This window comes from Hemiscyllium ocellatum, chromosome 18 (assembly GCF_020745735.1).
Source record: "Hemiscyllium ocellatum isolate sHemOce1 chromosome 18, sHemOce1.pat.X.cur, whole genome shotgun sequence".
In the NCBI taxonomy this organism is placed as follows: domain Eukaryota; kingdom Metazoa; phylum Chordata; class Chondrichthyes; order Orectolobiformes; family Hemiscylliidae; genus Hemiscyllium; species Hemiscyllium ocellatum.
The window spans coordinates 10,236,643-10,249,431 of record NC_083418.1 but is presented as its reverse complement, the minus strand read 5'-3'; positions in this window follow the sequence as shown (position 1 = coordinate 10,249,431).

The following is a 12,789-nucleotide window of genomic DNA, read 5'->3' as shown; positions in this document are numbered from 1 at the left end:
GATTAATCTCTCACTGATTAATCTCACTGTCCATCCCAGTCTCACATATTAATCTCTCACTGTCCGTCCAGGTCTCACTGATTTATTTCTCACCGTCCATCCCAATCTCACTGATTAATCCCTCACGGTTTGTCCTACTCTCTCTGAATAATCCCTCTCCGTTCATCACAGTCTCATTGATTAATCTCTCACTATTTGTCACAGTCTCACTGATCAATCCCTCACTGTCCGTCCCAGTCTCACTGATTATTCTCTCACTGTCCGTCCCACTCTCACTGAATAATCTCTCACTGTCCGTCCCAGTCTCACTGATTATCTGTCACGGTCTGTCACAGTCGCATTGATTAATCTCTCAGTCATCGTCCCAGTCTCACTGATTAATCTCTCACTGTCCTTCCCAGTCTCAGGGATATATCTCTTACCGTCCATCCAAATTGCACTGATTAATATATCACTGTTCGTCCCAGTCTCACTGATTAATCTCTGAATGTCTGTCCCTGTCTCACTGATTAATCTCTCACTAATCGTCCCATTCTCACTGATTAATCTCTCAATTTTCATCCCAGTCTAACTAATTACTCCCTCACTGTCCCTCACAGTCTCACTGATTAATCGATCACGGTCCGTCCTAGTCTCACTGACTAATTTCTTGCCGTCTCTCCCAGTCTCGCTGATTAACCTCTCACTGTTCGTCCCAGTCACACTGATTAATCTCTCACCGTCCATACCACTATCACTGATTAGTCTCACACTGATTAATCTCACTGTCCATCCCAGTCTCACGTATTAATCTCTCACTGTCCGTCCAGGTCTCACTGATTTATTTCTCACCGTCCATCCCAGTCTCACAGATGAATCTCTCACTATTCGTCCCAGTCTCAGTGATTCATCTCTCACTGTCCAACTTAGTCTTACATATTAATCTCTCACTGTCCGTCCCAGTCTCAATGATTAATCTCTCACTATTCACCCCAGTCTTACTGATTAATCTCGCACTGGCCATTCCAGTCTCACAGAATAATATCCCAGAGTCCGTCCCATTCTCACTAATTAATCTGTCACTATTCGTCCCAGTCTCACTGATTAATCTCTCTCCATCCGTCCCAGTCTCACTGATTAATCTCTCAATATCCGTCCCTGTCTCAATGATTAATCTCTCACTGTCCGTCCCAGTCTCACTGATTCATCTCTCACTGTCCAATTTAGTCTTACATATTAATCTCTCATTGTCAATCACAGTCTCACTGATTAATCTCTCACCGTCCGTCATAGTCTCACGGATTAATCTCTCATTTACATCCCAGCCCCTGTGATTAATCTCTCACTATTCGTCCCAGTCTCACTGATTGATCTCTCAATGTCAATCCCAGTCTAACTGATTAATCTCTCACAGTCTGTCCCATTCTCACTAATTAATCTGTCATTATTCGTCCCAGTCTCAATGATTAATCTCTCACCGTCTGTCACAGTCTCACGGATTAATCTCTCACCTACGTCCCAGCTCCTGTGATTAATCTCTTACTGACCGCCCCAATCTCACTGATTAATCTCTCACTGTCCGTCCCAGTCTCAATGATTAATCTCTCACTATTCGTCCCAGTCTCACTGATTAATCTCTCACTGTCTGTCCCAGTCTCACATATTAATCTCTAACTGTCCGTCCAGGTCTCACGGATTTATATCTCACCGTCCATCCCACTCTCACTGATTAATCCCTCACTGTTTATCCTGCTCTCTCTGAATAATCCCTCTCTGTTTTTCACAGTCTCACCGATTAATCTCTCACTATTTGTCACAGTCTCACTATTCAATCCCTCACTGTCTGTTCCAGTCTCACCGATTCATTCCTCACCGTCCGTCCCAGTCTCACTGATTAATCTCTCAGTCATCGTCCCAGTCTCACTGATTAATCTCTCACTGTCCTTCCCAGTCTCAGGGATATATCTCTTACCGTCCATCCAAATTTCACTGATTAATATATCACTGTCAGTGCCAATCTCACTGATTAAACTCTCAATGTCTGTCCCTGTCTCACTGATTAATCTCTCACTAATCGTCCCATTCTCACTGATTAATCTCTCAATTTTTATCCCAGTCTAACTAATTACTCCCTCACTGTCCCTCACAGTCTCACTGACTAATCTCTCACCGTCTCTCCCAGTCTCACTGTTTAATCTCTCATATTCGTCCCAGTCTCACTGATTAAACTCTCTCACTGTCCGTCCCAGTCTCACGGATTAATCTCTCACCTACGTCGCAGACCCTGTGATTAATCTCTCACTGTCCGTCCCTGTCTCAATGATTAATCTCTCACTATTCGTCGCAGTCTCACTGATTATTCTCTCACTGTCTGTACCAGTCGCACTGATTAATCCCTCACTGTTCGTCCCAGTCTCACTGATTCATTCCTCACCATCCGTCCCAGTCTCACTGATTAATCCCTCACTGTCTGTCCCAGTCTCACTGATTAATCCCTCACTGTTCGTCCCAGTCTCACTGATTTATTTCTCACCATCCGTCCCTGTCTCACTGTTTAATCTCACTATTCAATCCCTCACTGTCCGTTCCAGTCTCACTGATTCATTCCTCACCATCTGTCCCAGTCTCACTGATTAATCCCTCACTGTTCGTCCCAGTCTCACTGATTTATTTCTCACTGTCTGTCCCAGTCTCACTGATTAATCCCTCACTGTCCATCCCAATCTCACAGAATAATCTCTCACTGTCCGTCCCAGTCTCACTGATTCATTCCTCACCATCTGTCCCAGTCTCACTATTCAATCCCTCACTGTCCGTTCCAGTCTCACCGATTCATTCCTCACCGTCCGTCCCAGTCTCACTGATTAATCTCTCAGTCATCGTCCCAGTCTCACTGATTAATCTCTCACTGTCCTTCCCAGTCTCAGGGATATATCTCTTACCGTCCATCCAAATTTCACTGATTAATATATCACTGTCAGTTCCAATCTCACTGATTAATCTCTCAATGATCATCCCAGTCTCACTGATTAATCTCTCACTGTCTGTCCCAGTCTCACTGATTAATCTCTCACTGTCATTCCCAGTCTAACTGATTCATCTCTCACTGTCCGTCCCAGTCTCAATGATTAATCTCTCACTATTCGTCCCAGTCTCACTGATTAATCTCTCACTGTCATTCCCAGTCTCACTGTTTAATCTCTCACTATTCGTCCCATTCTCAGTGATTAATCTCACTGTCATTCCCTGTCTCACTGATTATTCTCTCACTGTCCGTCCCTGTCTCTATGATTAAACTGTCTCACTGTCCATCCCAGTATCACTGATTAATCTCTCACTTTCATTCCCAGTCTCACTGTTTAATCTCTCACTATTCGTTCCAGTCTCACTGATTAATCTCTCACTGTTCATCCCAGTCCCAATGATTAATCTCTCACTATTCGTCCCAGTCTCACTGATTAATCTCTCACTGTCCATCACAGTCTCATTGATTAATCTCTCACTATTCGTCCCAGTCTCATTGATTAATCTCTCACTGTCCATCCCAGTCTCACATATTAATCTCTAACTGTCCGTTTAGGTCTCACGGATTTATATCTCACCGTCCATCCCAATCCCACTGATTAATCCCTCACTGTTTATCCTACTCTCTCTGAATAATCCCTCACTGTTCTTCACAGTCTCACCGATTAATCTCTCACTATTTGTCACAGTCTCACCATTCAATCCCTCACTGTCCGTTCCAGTCTCACCGATTCATTCCTCACGGTCCGTCCCAGTCTCACTGATTAATCTCTCACTCTCCTTCCCAGTCTCAGGGATATATCTCTTACCGTCCATCCAAATTTCACTGATTAATATATCACTGTCAGTGCCAATCTCACTGATTAAACTCTCAATGTCTGTCCCTGTCTCACTGATTAATCTCTCACTAATCGTCCCATTCTCACTGATTAATCTCTCAATTTTTATCCCAGTCTAACTTATTACTCCCACACTGTCCATCACAGTCTCACTGATTAATCTCTCACTGTCAACTCCAGTCTCACTGATTAATCTCTCACCATCCGTCCCAGGCTCACTGACTAATCTCTCACCGTCTCCCCCAGTCTCGCTGATTAACCTCTCACTGTTCGTCCCAGTCTCACTGTTTAATCTCTCATATTCGTCCCAGCCTCACTGATTAAACTCTCTCACTGTCTGTCCCTGTCTCACTGATTAATCTCTCACGGTCCATCCCAGTTTCACTGATTAATCTCTCAATGTCCATCCCGGTCTAATTAATTAATCCATCACTGTGCGTCACAGTCTCACTGATTAATCTCTCACCGTCCGTCCCAGACCCTGTGATTAATCTCTCACTGACCGTCCCAGTATCACTGATTAATCTCTCACTGACCGTCCCAGTATCACTGATTAATCTCTCAGTGACCGTCCCAGTCTCACTGATTAATCCCTCACTGTCCGTCCCAGTCTCACTGATTTATTTCTCACTGTCTGTCCCAGTCTCACTGATTAATCCCTCACTGTCCGTCCCAATCTCACTGATTAATCCCTCAGTCGTCATCCCAGTCTTACTGATTAATCTCTCACTATTCATCCCATTCTCAGTGTTAATCTCTCACTGTTATTCCCTGTCTCACTGATTAATCTCTCACTGTCCGTCCCTGTCTCTATGATTAATCTCTCACTGTCCGTCCCAGTCTCACGGATTAATCTCTCACTATCAGTCCCTGTATCACTGATTAATCTCTCACTTTCCATCCCAGTCTCACTGATTAATCTCTCAATGTCCATTCCAGTCTAACTAATTAATTCCTCACTGTCCGTCACAGTCTCACTGAATAATCTCTCACTTTCATTCCCAGTCTCACTGTTTAATCTCTCACTATTCGTTCCAGTCTCACTGATTAATCTCTCACTATTCGTCCCAATCTCACTGATTAATCTCGCACTATTCATCCCAGTCTCACTGATTAATCTCTCACAGTCTGTCCCATTCTCACTAATTAATCTGTCACTATTCGTCCCAGTCTCTCTGATTAATCTCTCACCTACGTCCCAGCCCCTGTGATTAATCTCTTATTGACCGCACCATCTCACTGATTTATCTCTCACTGTCCATCCCATTCTCACTGATTTATCTCTCACTGCCCGTCCCAGTTGCACTGATTAATCTCTCACTGTTCTTCACAGTCTCACCGATTAATCTCTCACTATTTGTCACAGACTCACTATTCAATCCCTCACCGTCCGTCCCAGTCTCACTGATTAATCTCTCACTGTCCTTCCCAGTCTCAGGGATATATCTCTTACCGTCCATCCAAATTTCACTGATTAATATATCACTGTCAGTGCCAATCTCACTGATTAATCTCTCAATGTCTGTCTCTGTCTCACTGATTAATCTCTCACTAATCGTCCCATTCTCACTGATTAATCTCTCAATTTTTATCCCAGTCTAACTAATTACACCCACACTGTCCGTCACAGTCTCACTGATTAATCTCTCACTGTCAACTCCAGTCTCACTGATTAATCTCTCACTGTTCGTCCCAGTCTCACTGATTAATCTCTCACTGTCAACTCCAGTCTCACTGATTAATCTCTCACTGTCGTTCCCAGTCTCACTGTTTAATCTCTCACTAATCGTCCCTGTCTCACTGATTAATCTCTCACTGTTCGTCCCAGTCTCACTGATTAATCTCTCACTGTCGTTCCCAGTCTCACTGTTTAATCTCTCATATTCGTCCCAGTCTCACTGATTAATCTCTCACTGTCAACTCCAGTCTCACTGATTAATCTCTCACTGTCGTTCCCAGTCTCACTGTTTAATCTCTCACTAATCGTCCCTGTCTCACTGATTAATCTCTCACTGTTCGTCCCAGTCTCACTGATTAATCTCTCACTGTCGTTCCCAGTCTCACTGTTTAATCTCTCATATTCGTCCCAGTCTCACTGATTAAACTCTCTCACTGTCCGCCCCAGTCTCACTGATTAATCTCTCACTGTTCGTCCCATTCTCTCTGATTAATCTCTCACTGTCATTCCCAGTCTCACTGATTAATCTCTCACTGTCCGTCCCAATCTCAATGATTAACCTCTCACCATCCATCACAGTGTCACTGATATATCGTTTACCGTCAGTCCCCACTTCACTGATTAATCTCTCAATGTATTTCCCTGTCTCTCTGATTAATCTCTCAATGTCCATCCAATCTCAATGATCAATCTCCCACCGTCCCGTCCTGGTCTCACTGATTAATCTATCACAGTCCGTCCCAGTCTCACTGATGAATCTAACAATGTCTGTCCCTGTCTCACTCATTAATCTCTCACTACTTGTCCCTGTCTCACTGATTAATCTCTCAATGTCCTTCCCAGTCTAACTAATAAATCCCTTACTGTCCGTCCCAGTCTCACTGATTAATCTCTCTCCGTCCGTTCCAGTCTCACTGTTATATCACTTATTGTCGGTCCCAATTTCACTGATTAATCTCTCAATTTCCATTCCAGTCTCACTGATTATTCTCTCACTGTCCATCACAGTCTCACTGATTAATCTCTTACCTACGTCCCAGCCCCTGTGATTAATCTCTCACTATTTGTCCCAGTCTCTCTGATTAAGCTCTCACTATTCGTCCCAGACATACTGACTGATCTCTCAATGTCAATCCCAGTCTAACAGATTAATCCCTCACTGTCCGTCCCAAGCTCACAGATTAATCTCTCTCCGTCTGTCCCAGTCTCATGGATTAATCTCTCACCTACGTCCCAGTCCCTCTGATTAATCCCTCACTGTTCGTCCCAGTCTCACTGATTAATCTCTCACTGTCCTTCCCAGTCTCAGGGATATATCTCTTACAGTCCATTCAAATTTCACTGATTAATATCTCACTGTTCATCCCAGTCTCACTGATTAATCTCTCACTAATCATCTCATTCTCACTGATTAATCTCTCAATTTTCATCCCAGTCTAACTAATTACTCCCTCACTGTCCCTCACAGTCTCACTGACTAATCTCTCACTGTTTGTCCCAGTCTCATTGTTTAATCTCTCACTCTCCGTCTAACTCTCTCTGATTAATCTCTCACCATCCGTCGAAGTCTCACTGATTAATCTCTCACTGATTAATCTCACTGTCCATCCCAGTCTCACATATTAATCTCTCACTGTCCGTCCAGGTCTCACTGATTTATTTCTCACGGTCCATCCCAATCTCACTGATTAATCCCTCACGGTTTGTCCTACTCTCTCTGAATAATCCCTCTCCGTTCATCACAGTCTCATTGATTAATCTCTCACTATTTGTCACAGTCTCACTGATCAATCTCTCACTGTCCGTCCCAGTCTCACTGATTCATTTCTCACTGTCCGTCCCAGTCTCACTGATTATTCTCTCACTGTCCGTCCCACTCTCACTGAATAATCTCTCACTGTCCGTCCCAGTCTCACTGATTATCTGTCACGGTCTGTCACAGTCGCATTGATTAATCTCTCAGTCATCGTCCCAGTCTCACTGATTAATCTCTCACTGTCCTTCCCAGTCTCAGGGATATATCTCTTACCGTCCATCCAAATTGCACTGATTAATATATCACTGTTCGTCCCAGTCTCACTGATTAATCTCTGAATGTCTGTCCCTGTCTCACTGATTAATCTCTCACTAATCGTCCCATTCTCACTGATTAATCTCTCAATTTTCATCCCAGTCTAACTAATTACTCCCTCACTGTCCCTCACAGTCTCACTGATTAATCGATCACGGTCCGTCCTAGTCTCACTGACTAATCTCTCGCCGTCTCTCCCAGTCTCGCTGATTAACCTCTCACTGTTCGTCCCAGTCACACTGATTAATCTCTCACCGTCCATACCACTATCACTGATTAGTCTCACACTGATTAATCTCACTGTCCATCCCAGTCTCACGTATTAATCTCTCACTGTCCGTCCCAGTCTCAATGATTAATCTCTCACTATTCGTCCCAGTCTCACTGATTAATCTCTCACTGTCATTCCCAGTCTCACTGTTTAATCTCTCACTATTCGTCCCATTCTCACTGATTAATCTCACTGTCATTCCCTGTCTCACTGATTATTCTCTCACTGTCCGTCCCTGTCTCTATGATTAAACTGTCTCACTGTCCATCCCAGTATCACTGATTAATCTCTCACTTTCATTCCCAGTCTCACTGTTTAATCTCTCACTATTCGTTCCAGTCTCACTGATTAATCTCTCACTGTTCATCCCAGTCCCAATGATTAATCTCTCACTATTCGTCCCAGTCTCACTGATTAATCTCTCACTGTCCATCACAGTCTCATTGATTAATCTCTCACTATTCGTCCCAGTCTCATTGATTAATCTCTCACTGTCCATCCCAGTCTCACATATTAATCTCTAACTGTCCGTTTAGGTCTCACGGATTTATATCTCACCGTCCATCCCAATCCCACTGATTAATCCCTCACTGTTTATCCTACTCTCTCTGAATAATCCCTCACTGTTCTTCACAGTCTCACCGATTAATCTCTCACTATTTGTCACAGTCTCACCATTCAATCCCTCACTGTCCGTTCCAGTCTCACCGATTCATTCCTCACGGTCCGTCCCAGTCTCACTGATTAATCTCTCACTCTCCTTCCCAGTCTCAGGGATATATCTCTTACCGTCCATCCAAATTTCACTGATTAATATATCACTGTCAGTGCCAATCTCACTGATTAATCTCTCAATGTCTGTCCCTGTCTCACTGATTAATCTCTCACTAATCGTCCCATTCTCACTGATTAATCTCTCAATTTTTATCCCAGTCTAACTTATTACTCCCACACTGTCCATCACAGTCTCACTGATTAATCTCTCACTGTCAACTCCAGTCTCACTGATTAATCTCTCACCATCCGTCCCAGGCTCACTGACTAATCTCTCACCGTCTCCCCCAGTCTCGCTGATTAACCTCTCACTGTTCGTCCCAGTCTCACTGTTTAATCTCTCATATTCGTCCCAGCCTCACTGATTAAACTCTCTCACTGTCTGTCCCTGTCTCACTGATTAATCTCTCACGGTCCATCCCAGTTTCACTGATTAATCTCTCAATGTCCATCCCGGTCTAATTAATTAATCCATCACTGTGCGTCACAGTCTCACTGATTAATTTCTCACCGTCCGTCCCAGACCCTGTGATTAATCTCTCACTGACCGTCCCAGTATCACTGATTAATCTCTCAGTGACCGTCCCAGTATCACTGATTAATCTCTCACTGTTTGTCCCAGTCTCACTGATTTATTTCTCACTGTCTGTCCCAGTCTCACTGATTAATCCCTCACTGTCCGTCCCAGTCTCACTGATTTATTTCTCACTGTCTGTCCCAGTCTCACTGATTAATCCCTCACTGTCCGTCCCAATCTCACTGATTAATCCCTCAGTCGTCATCCCAGTCTTACTGATTAATCTCTCACTATTCATCCCATTCTCAGTGTTAATCTCTCACTGTTATTCCCTGTCTCACTGATTAATCTCTCACTGTCCGTCCCTGTCTCTATGATTAATCTCTCACTGTCCGTCCCAGTCTCACGGATTAATCTCTCACTATCAGTCCCTGTATCACTGATTAATCTCTCACTTTCCATCCCAGTCTCACTGATTAATCTCTCAATGTCCATTCCAGTCTAACTAATTAATTCCTCACTGTCCGTCACAGTCTCACTGAATAATCTCTCACTTTCATTCCCAGTCTCACTGTTTAATCTCTCACTATTCGTTCCAGTCTCACTGATTAATCTCTCACTATTCGTCCCAATCTCACTGATTAATCTCGCACTATTCATCCCAGTCTCACTGATTAATCTCTCACAGTCTGTCCCATTCTCACTAATTAATCTGTCACTATTCGTCCCAGTCTCTCTGATTAATCTCTCACCTACGTCCCAGCCCCTGTGATTAATCTCTTATTGACCGCACCATCTCACTGATTTATCTCTCACTGTCCATCCCATTCTCACTGATTTATCTCTCACTGCCCGTCCCAGTTGCACTGATTAATCTCTCACTGTTCTTCACAGTCTCACCGATTAATCTCTCACTATTTGTCACAGACTCACTATTCAATCCCTCACCGTCCGTCCCAGTCTCACTGATTAATCTCTCACTGTCCTTCCCAGTCTCAGGGATATATCTCTTACCGTCCATCCAAATTTCACTGATTAATATATCACTGTCAGTGCCAATCTCACTGATTAATCTCTCAATGTCTGTCTCTGTCTCACTGATTAATCTCTCACTAATCGTCCCATTCTCACTGATTAATCTCTCAATTTTTATCCCAGTCTAACTAATTACACCCACACTGTCCGTCACAGTCTCACTGATTAATCTCTCACTGTCAACTCCAGTCTCACTGATTAATCTCTCACTGTTCGTCCCAGTCTCACTGATTAATCTCTCACTGTCAACTCCAGTCTCACTGATTAATCTCTCACTGTCGTTCCCAGTCTCACTGTTTAATCTCTCACTAATCGTCCCTGTCTCACTGATTAATCTCTCACTGTTCGTCCCAGTCTCACTGATTAATCTCTCACTGTCGTTCCCAGTCTCACTGTTTAATCTCTCATATTCGTCCCAGTCTCACTGATTAATCTCTCACTGTCAACTCCAGTCTCACTGATTAATCTCTCACTGTCGTTCCCAGTCTCACTGTTTAATCTCTCACTAATCGTCCCTGTCTCACTGATTAATCTCTCACTGTTCGTCCCAGTCTCACTGATTAATCTCTCACTGTCGTTCCCAGTCTCACTGTTTAATCTCTCATATTCGTCCCAGTCTCACTGATTAAACTCTCTCACTGTCCGCCCCAGTCTCACTGATTAATCTCTCACTGTTCGTCCCATTCTCTCTGATTAATCTCTCACTGTCATTCCCAGTCTCACTGATTAATCTCTCACTGTCCGTCCCAATCTCAATGATTAATCTCTCACCATCCATCACAGTGTCACTGATATATCGTTTACCGTCAGTCCCCACTTCACTGATTAATCTCTCAATGTATTTCCCTGTCTCTCTGATTAATCTCTCAATGTCCATCCAATCTCAATGATCAATCTCCCACCGTCCCGTCCTGGTCTCACTGATTAATCTATCACAGTCCGTCCCAGTCTCACTGATGAATCTAACAATGTCTGTCCCTGTCTCACTCATTAATCTCTCACTACTTGTCCCTGTCTCACTGATTAATCTCTCAATGTCCTTCCCAGTCTAACTAATAAATCCCTTACTGTCCGTCCCAGTCTCACTGATAAATCTCTCTCCGTCCGTTCCAGTCTCACTGTTATATCACTTATTGTCGGTCCCAATTTCACTGATTAATCTCTCAATTTCCATTCCAGTCTCACTGATTATTCTCTCACTGTCCATCACAGTCTCACTGATTAATCTCTTACCTACGTCCCAGCCCCTGTGATTAATCTCTCACTATTTGTCCCAGTCTCTCTGATTAAGCTCTCACTATTCGTCCCAGACATACTGACTGATCTCTCAATGTCAATCCCAGTCTAACAGATTAATCCCTCACTGTCCGTCCCAAGCTCACAGATTAATCTCTCTCCGTCTGTCCCAGTCTCACGGATTAATCTCTCACCTACGTCCCAGTCCCTCTGATTAATCCCTCACTGTTCGTCCCAGTCTCACTGATTAATCTCTCACTGTCCTTCCCAGTCTCAGGGATATATCTCTTACAGTCCATTCAAATTTCACTGATTAATATCTCACTGTTCATCCCAGTCTCACTGATTAATCTCTCACTAATCATCTCATTCTCACTGATTAATCTCTCAATTTTCATCCCAGTCTAACTAATTACTCCCTCACAGTCTCACTGACTAATCTCTCACTGTTTGTCCCAGTCTCATTGTTTAATCTCTCACTCTCCGTCTAACTCTCTCTGATTAATCTCTCACCATCCGTCGAAGTCTCACTGATTAATCTCTCACTGATTAATCTCACTGTCCATCCCAGTCTCACATATTAATCTCTCACTGTCCGTCCAGGTCTCACTGATTTATTTCTCACGGTCCATCCCAATCTCACTGATTAATCCCTCACGGTTTGTCCTACTCTCTCTGAATAATCCCTCTCCGTTCATCACAGTCTCATTGATTAATCTCTCACTATTTGTCACAGTCTCACTGATCAATCTCTCACTGTCCGTCCCAGTCTCACTGATTCATTTCTCACTGTCCGTCCCAGTCTCACTGATTATTCTCTCACTGTCCGTCCCACTCTCACTGAATAATCTCTCACTGTCCGTCCCAGTCTCACTGATTATCTGTCACGGTCTGTCACAGTCGCATTGATTAATCTCTCAGTCATCGTCCCAGTCTCACTGATTAATCTCTCACTGTCCTTCCCAGTCTCAGGGATATATCTCTTACCGTCCATCCAAATTGCACTGATTAATATATCACTGTTCGTCCCAGTCTCACTGATTAATCTCTGAATGTCTGTCCCTGTCTCACTGATTAATCTCTCACTAATCGTCCCATTCTCACTGATTAATCTCTCAATTTTCATCCCAGTCTAACTAATTACTCCCTCACTGTCCCTCACAGTCTCACTGATTAATCGATCACGGTCCGTCCTAGTCTCACTGACTAATCTCTCGCCGTCTCTCCCAGTCTCGCTGATTAACCTCTCACTGTTCGTCCCAGTCACACTGATTAATCTCTCACCGTCCATACCACTATCACTGATTAGTCTCACACTGATTAATCTCACTGTCCATCCCAGTCTCACGTATTAATCTCTCACTG